We start from the raw sequence: 7176 nt of genomic DNA, 5'->3' as shown, positions 1-7176 counted from the left end.
AATAAAATCTACACTGTAAAACCTTGGTCGCAGTCTTATTAGGCCCAAAGTGGCCTCCACAAGCCTGATCATGGCAAAAAGATAAGATAGATTGTTGCTCATGATCAGGAACACATCTTCGGATTACTTGATCCGGACAAGTCTTAAAGAGATAAGGATCGTCCCAAAAGAAATATTTTACCTGTGAAAAGAAATGATTTTTATCTTAGGTGGACCAATGTGCATGTGTCACACCCATAACCAGATAATTGACAATGTCAGCAAACCAAGGTTCACTAGACACTGCCATCAGATACTCATCAGGGAAGTTCTCGTTGACTGGAGAATCAACAGTCAAGGAATTAGGCAACCGGGATAGATGGTCTGCAACCAAATAATCAAACAATCACTACCTTTCTTTTCCCTAATTTTCAGATCAAATTCCTACAGCAAAAGGACTCACCTAATGAGACGAGCCTTGACATCTTTCTTCTGCATAATATTTTGATAGCTGCATGGTCAGTGTAAACAATAACATGTGATCCAACCAAGTAGGGCCTAAATTTCTCTAAAGCAAACACAACAGCTAAAAATTCTTTCTCAGTGGTTGTATAATTAAGCTGTGCATCATCAAGAGTCCTACTAGCATAATAAATCACATGGGGCAAGTTGCTAATTCTTTGCCCAAGAACAGCCCCTATAGCAAAATCAGAGGCATCACACATAAGCTCAAATGGCACTATCCATTTTGGAGCTTGTATAATGGGGGCTGAGGTCAATGCTCTTTTCAATTGCTCAAAACTCTTATGACACTCAGGAGAAAAATCAAATGGGCAATCCTTTACTAAAAGGGAAGTGAGAGGTCTAGCTATCTGGCTAAAATCCTTTATGAATCTTCTGTAAAAGCCTGCATGGCCAAGAAAAGATCTAATGTCCTTCACACTCTTGGGTGGTGGTAAATTGGCAATGAGGTCCACCTTAGATCTATCAACCTTAATCCCCTCTTTGGACAGAATGTGACCAAGAACTATGCCTTACTTCACCATGAAGTGGCACTTCTCCCAATTCAAGACCAAGTTCTTTTCTATACATCTTTTGAGAACCAAAGAGAGATGATGCAAGCAATTAGAAAAGGTAGAGCCATGAATAGAAAAATCATCCATAAACACCTCTAAGAAGTGCTCTACCATATCAGAAAAGACACTCATCATGCACCTTTGGAATGTAGCAGGGGTATTGCAAAGCCCAAAAGGCATACGCCGGTAAGCAAAAGTTCCATAAGGGCATGTGAAAGTGGTCTTGTATTGGTCCTCTAGAGCAATAGGGATTTGGTTATAGGCTGTATCACCATCAAGAAAAAAATAATATTCATGGTCAGCTAGTCTCTCTAACATCTGATCAATAAAAGGTAAGGGAAAGTGGTCCTTCCATGTTGCCGCATTCAGTTTCCTGTAGTCAATGCACACTCTCCATCCCGTTTGGATACGGGTTGGAATCAACTCATTATTGGCATTCTCAACTACAATGACTCTTCCTTTCTTAGGCACAACCTGCACAGGACTCACCCATTGGCTATCAGAAATAGGATAAATAATGTCATGATCCAAGCACTTTAGGATCTCTTTCGTGATGGCCTCTTTCATCACATGATTAGCCCTTCTTGGGATTCCCTAGAAGGTTTGGAACTCTCCATCAGATGAATATGATGTTGAACAATAGAGGGACTAATACCTTTGATGTCAGACATGGTCCAACCTATGGCTTCCTTATGGTCCTTTAGAAGCTTAATCAACTCTTCTTCCTGAATAGAAGTCAAATCAGAAGCAATAATAATAGGGAAAGTATGATCTGGCCCTAGGAAGGCATACTTGAGGTTGGAGGGCAATGCCTTCAACTCTAATATGGGGGCTCAATATTAGAGGGTTTGGGAATGGAGGTGGATAGGGGTCCAAGGGACTCCAAAGGTGGTTGGATGCTCCAGACCTCAGATAAGGGGGTATCATCAACACCCTCTAATTCCTGCTTACATTCTTAAAATCCCGAATCAAAATCAATCTTAAAGAAAATATCAATATCATCGGGAAATCCTTGAAGCATATGCACCTCTTCATCCATATCAGGCTGCTTGCCCAACCTGAACACATTGAAGTCAACAGAAGCATTGTCAAAAGATAATTTCATGAGACTATTCCTGCAATTGATTAAAGCATTACTAGTAGCTAGGAATGGCCTACCCAAGATGATAGGGATTTGGTCCTTGAAGTCAACAGTAGGTTGGGTATCTAAAACAATAAAATCCACATGAAAAATAAATTCCCCAATCTTCAACAGGACATCCTCAATCATTCCCTTAGGAACTTTAACCGACCGATCTGCAAGCTGAAGAGTGATTTTGGTGGGTTTCAGTTCTCCCAATCCCAGTTGTTGGTAGACATGAAAGGGTAAGAGGTTCACACTTGCACCAAGGTCCAATAAGGCATGATCAATAGTGGTATTGCCTATAGTGCAAGAGATGGTGGGGCTACCAGGATCCTTATGCTTGGCTGCTACTGGCTGTGAGATGAGAGAACTAATGTTAGCAGCCAAGAATGCCTTTCTGGGCCCATTGGTGGTCCACTTTTGGGTGCATAAATCTTTGAGGACTTTAGCATAAGCGGGGATCTGGGCAATGGTATCCAACAAGGGGATATTTATCTGAACCTGTTTGAACACATCCAATATCTTCTCCACAGAAGGAGACTTCTTGCTAACCAACCTATTTGGGAAAGGGACAGGTGGGGTATAAATTCTTTCAGGGTTGGTCTTCTTAACTTCCTCAACAGAATCATCTTTAGTTTCCTCAACCAAATCATCTGGAATTTCTTCAGGTTCATCAGACGAACCTGGAACAGTAGGCACTACAATGACCTCTTCAGAAGGGGGAGAGTCAACAGGAGTATGAGCTAGTAAAGACTGAGGTGTACTAGCCTGTTGATACTCATGGCCACTCCTTAAAGCATATATAGCATTAACCTGGCTGGAGGGCCCTTGAAGCTGTTACCCTTGTACAACATTAAGTGGAGGAGCTTGGGTACCTTGCTGAATATGAACCTGATGCCTAGGATTTGGCTCAGGTTGGTTAGGTAACTTTCTTGTTTTCCTCTCATGCAAGATTGTGATAAGCTGGGTGAGTTGTTTTTTCATGTTATTATGGCTTGTCATGAGAAGGGCCATGTTTTTCTCCAACTCAATTATTCTTGTTGCCTCTCCTGTATTGGTAAACCCTCGGGGTTGCTGATAAGGGGCAAGGAGAGGAGGCCTAGTAGAATTCATAGTGGGTCCTGAATGAAGACGAGGGGAAAGGGGTTAGGAGACATCCCTTGGTTTTGTGATGCAAAGTTGGGCCTTTGAACACCAAGTTGGCCTTGATGGTTAAAGTTTGATGGGTCTACTTGGTTCCCTTGATTCCAAGAGAAATTGGGGTAATTTCTCCATCTTGGATTATAAGTATTGCTATATGGGTTATTTTGGTAGAGAGCACTCACATTCTCAGTGTTGAAATTACCCACAAAGGTGTTGGGGCATTCCTCCAAAAGATGTCCAAGTGTATGGCACCAACTGCATATTGACACATGGTTGACCTGGTGAACTGGCATAGGCTCTTTAGGGATTATGGACTCCAACCTTTTGATGAGGCTGTCAAGTTTGGCCTCTTTGGCTGGCACACCCTCAATGAGATACCCCTTTGTGGTTCTTTCAGCCTTTTGGGAAGATTCCCACTCCCTAATCTTTTCAGCCAAATTGGTCAAGAATGTCCAGGCATCATTATCATTAAAAAAGAGGTAAAGCCTGCAGGACACATGGACTCTAAAAGTTGCTTGGTCTGAAAGTCAATGCCCTCACAAATAATTTGGCATAGTTACCACAAGTCAAAACCATGGTGAGGGCATTCTAAAAGGAGGTCCTTGAATCTTTCCATGAATTTAGAAAAGGACTCTTGTGGTTTCTGCCTAAACTAGAGTATGTCACTCTTGAGTTTACTGGTCTTGTAAAGAGAAAAAAAAATTCTCAAGAAGGTAATGGTGAACTCATCCCATGTATTAATGGAATTTGTTGGCAGTCCATAGGGCCACTTCTTGGCCTGGTCTTTCAAGGCAAAGGGTATAAACCTAAGCCTAACTGCATCATCAGTCAAATTCTGAACCTTAATTAGAACACAGATCTCCTTAAATTCCCTAAGGAAGAGATATGCATCTTCATTGGCCATCCCATGGAAGTGGGGTAGCATGCTAATGAAGTTGGTCTTGAGTTCATAAGTGTTTCCTGTTATAGGTGGTAAGTTGATGCAAGAAGGCTGTGCAGCCTTAGTAAGGTAAAATCTATCCTTAAGAGTCTTGGGTTGTTGGTCACCCATGGTCAAAGGTGGGGTTAAGGGTAGTGGAGAAGGTGGTATTCTAATAAGACAATTAGATGAATCACAAGTCTATACCATAGCCACCTAAACAGATATGAGGTCTCCTTTAGAAAAATTTAAGAAAAATAAAAGACTTAAGAAAAAAATACTAAAAACAAGAGGGAGCCCAAGGTAGATAGTGCATCTATCCCTCAAGAATCGAAACAACGGTTCCAAAGCTGTAAGGATGCCATATAGGTTGATAGCAAGAGAACTCGTATAGTCTTCTACAGCCACCTATGTGCAACTCCAAGTGGATTCTAATGTAGGGTGGAGGACTACTATACGTTTTTGTCTCCAAAATCTCTCACTATGTCGCTTTCATTTTATCAATAGTGGTCACCTCCAAAGATAAGTCACATGCCAAACCACCCAACCAAGTCAAGATGTAGCAGCATAGGTAACTTAATCCTATGAGGGACACCAAAAGATGAAGGGTTGGAGCATATGAAGGACTTTAGATTGGGCGCACACTATTTGAAACAGAAGAGAAACAAGAAGAGGTTTTCAAAACTTTTTTTTTTTTTTTTCAAAAAAAAGGAAGAGAAAGAGAGCAAATTAAAGCACTTCGAACTACTTAAAAATCAGAAAAATAAAGTGGTCAATAATCTCCCAGACAACGACGCCAAAAACTTGTTTGAGTTAAAATAATACTGCAAGCGTACGGGTCAATCGTAGCTACGGGTCGAACACGAGGAGATATACGCCACTCTATTTAACTAACTTAAAAATAATGCAAAGTGAACCAAATTAAAGTGTTAAATTAAACTAATTAAAGTAATGAAAATTAATGCATCCTAACTCATAAGCATCTAACAAAATTAAGGGATTAAATTGATGTCCTAACACATGAGCATCTAACTTATCAAACTAACGCAAATTGAAAGGAATAAAAATGCAGCCATATATAATAACCACATAAAAAGGAATAAAGGAATAAAAGTGCATCCACAAACTATAACCATATAAAAAAATAAAAGAAATAGAGGGAGAAGAAGAAGAAGATAGAGAGAGATAGAGGAGAGGGACAATGAGATTAAGGGTTTAGAGAATGAGATACATTGATGTGCTTGAACCGGACTGAACTTGCTTGCATGAATACTTGAATAAACTTACCATGGTTTCCTCTGCTAAATCTCCAAGTCTTGTCATCAATATAGGAATTTAGACTAGGAAGCTTTAGACTAAAACTATTACCACCATTAAACTAGACTTATGAAATCAAAACTAAAAACTTGGAAGAACTAATCTTATGAAATCAAAACTAAAAACTTGGAAGAACTAATCTTATGAAACCAAAACTAAAAACTAGAAAGCTAAAAATCACAATTTAGAAGGAAAAAAAGAGAAGAAATTTCACTAAGTGAATGAGCAACATTACAAAGGAGAGGGTAGGGGTATTTATAGGGGGAAGAGAGGAGAAGAGAGAAGAGGGAAGTGCAGGAGAAATATTCCCTAAGAAAAGATAATATTCTCTTCTCCTTCCTCCTTTACATTGCCTTGAATCCCAATAAAAAAGAAAAAAAAAATAGAAAGAGGGAGAGAAAAGAATCCTAGATACATAAACCTTCTATTTATTAAAAAGTAACTTTCAAATTCTAACTTGTGCTTCCTTTTCTTTGTAGATATCTTCTCCAAGCAATGAGATCAAGGTATCTTTGACCTTTCAACCTTCCATAGATGAGAGAATATCTTTCAAAAGAAATCTATCCCAAGTAGAATTCCAAAAGTGTCCTTGGAAAGTTGGAGGAGAGAGAGAGCAAGGGTGATGACTAGGATTTCACTCACAATTAATGAAATGTCAAATATGTCCTTCAAAAAACGTGGAGCATGGGATGCTTATATGGGTCTCACTGTTGTATTCCTTACGAAAAATCACCCAAAATAGACCCAAATTTTGTCCAATTTGGAGTTTGGGAGCTTAAAATATCTCAAGTTGAAGTTGGACTGCTCCAGAGCCTTCCAAATGGAATCTTTCGGCTGATAGAAAGATAACTTCTGATATTTGCACTAAGGCCCCTAGAATCTGAACTTTTGCTTTATTTTGTCTCTGACTAACTGTCAATAATTACAAATAAACCCATATCCACAGAAACGGCCGTAACTTCTTCGTTTCAACTCGGAATCAAGTGCCGTTTGAACCGTTGTGAAGTTGACTCGACGGGCTACGTATCCATACTATTAACACCTCAAAATTATGCTAAGAGGCCCACTGTAATCACATTCAAATTTGATTGATTGGCGTGATTCTTTCAGTGCTCAATCCAAACTTGATTTTCTCGACTCCTGGGCGCTTTCGGCTATTCTTAGCATCTTTTGCTCCATTTTCACAAGAATTCACCTAAAACCTGAGAATTACAAGAAAGCACCGATGTAACTCTGCCCAATGTGGTAAAATGTATGCTTTATGCCCTAAGATTTCACACATAAATGTGCTCATCAGGCACGATGCCAAGGCCTCATCTAGCAGAGCCTAGTTTGGGATTCATTGCTGCTTAGCTTACCACATTGTCTAAGGTTGGGCAGAGCAATGCCGCCGACATCAGAGAGCTTCAGAGTCTTTACCAAGCTATCCACGATAAGGTGGTTCGTGTGGGGCATCGTTCGAGGCATCCTGACTCTCCTGGCACACCTCTACCATCAGCATATTAGTGATGACAATTTAGGAGTTGTTCTCATTTTTTGTTGCCTATATGGCTTTTGATTTATGGGGCGGAATGTTGGGCAGTTAAGAAGAGTCATATAGATAAGATGAGTGTAGCGGA

The 7176-nt window shown here is 40.0% G+C and overlaps 1 non-coding gene across 1 annotated transcript; it reads left to right on the top strand.

Moving 5' to 3' along the window:
* The first annotated feature begins 3890 nt into the window (after positions 1-3890).
* LOC122644400 lies at positions 3891-3997 on the top strand. Its single transcript, XR_006330331.1, has one exon. It is a non-coding gene; the product is annotated as a small nucleolar RNA R71 (small nucleolar RNA).
* The last annotated feature ends 3179 nt before the right edge of the window (positions 3998-7176 follow it).

The sequence above is a fragment of the Telopea speciosissima genome, chromosome 10 (assembly GCF_018873765.1).
Source record: "Telopea speciosissima isolate NSW1024214 ecotype Mountain lineage chromosome 10, Tspe_v1, whole genome shotgun sequence".
Taxonomy (NCBI): domain Eukaryota; kingdom Viridiplantae; phylum Streptophyta; class Magnoliopsida; order Proteales; family Proteaceae; genus Telopea; species Telopea speciosissima.
The sequence above is the reverse complement of the archived record's forward strand: the minus strand, read 5'-3'. Positions and strand labels throughout refer to the sequence as shown.